This window comes from Cariama cristata, unplaced genomic scaffold (genome assembly GCF_000690535.1).
Source record: "Cariama cristata isolate BGI_N322 unplaced genomic scaffold, ASM69053v1 scaffold6617, whole genome shotgun sequence".
NCBI lineage: Eukaryota > Metazoa > Chordata > Aves > Cariamiformes > Cariamidae > Cariama > Cariama cristata.
The window spans coordinates 1,375-2,529 of NW_009626003.1; the positions used below are offsets into that span (position 1 = coordinate 1,375).

At 38.2% G+C, this 1,155-nt stretch overlaps 1 protein-coding gene across 1 annotated transcript in view; it reads right to left on the reverse strand.

Moving 5' to 3' along the window:
- ERICH1 (glutamate-rich 1) overlaps window positions 1-1,155 on the reverse strand; it is a gene marked incomplete at its 5' end in the record, with an annotated part of 39,729 nt that overhangs the window by 843 nt on the left and 37,731 nt on the right. The gene's annotated exons all lie outside the window — the stretch shown is intronic.

Genomic DNA, 1,155 nt, shown 5'->3' on the forward strand with positions numbered 1-1,155 from the left:
AAAGCACAACTCTCCAAAAAAAGGCAGTTAAAAGAAGCTTCTAGCTCTTCTGTGAGTGATAATTTCCTAGGCAACAAGGGAAGAGTATATTTGAGACTTGATACTAACCAACAAAGGGAAAATGTTAATAGATAATGAAACGAAGTTGATGAGTAGAAGCTGAATGAGTTCATAAATTAGGACATTATGACTTTTTTTTTTAATTAGGCAATCACCTATGCTTTAATAATTGATGTGAAATGGGAATTAAGTAGCCCTCATTTCAAAAGCTACAGTTTCCAACCAGCAAATGGAGCATTACTTCCAGTCACAGCTCTTCTCCTTTGCCCACTGCACTGTGCAGGATCATGAAGGTGTCTGGCTTCCTTTTGCAAAGGGCTGCCAACTTTCTCACAGAGATCAGCCAAGACCCCATCACCAGAAATGTGGGTCTATTTGACTTCGAAACATCTTCCCTGCACTTACAGAAGACTTTAGGTAGAGGTAAGTACTTTTTGTTAAAGGCTATCAACTAAATGGAAATAGTAATAGGACATTTTGTTCTTTTTTACAGTCCGAGAACAATGACACTTTAAATAGCATATTCAAACAAAAATTCTTGACCAACCTCAACTCTATGACTGCTGAAGTACAAGGTCAAAGGTAACTTGATGGAATAACTTGAAGCACAAAGTACAAGGTATGTTGATGGAGGATGACAACTAGACAAAGCAACCAGTAGCTCTTACCCACATAAATTTTCTTGTTCAAGTATGTTTTCTCATGTAAATGAAGGGTTAAAGATAATAATGTTGAGAATTTCTCTGTGTCAATCTCCTTAGTAATTTCCACCTCCTGCAAAATTTCTCAGACCCTACCACCAACCTTGTTAGACCTTTCTTTGACAGGACTGCAAATACTGGGATCTAAGAGCTTAAGATAAAACAGAAACTTTTTTCTTCATTGTTTCTTTTTTCTTTTGGTTGAACCATGATTTCCAATCTGAGTAACACAGAATCATTATGGTTGGAAGAGACCTCAAAGATCATCAAGTCCAACCGTATACCGATGCCACTATGCCCACTAAACCCACTAAACCATGTCTCAAAGAGCCACATCTAAATGTTTTTTAAATACCTCCAGGGATGGTGACTCCACCACCTCCCTGGGGAGCCC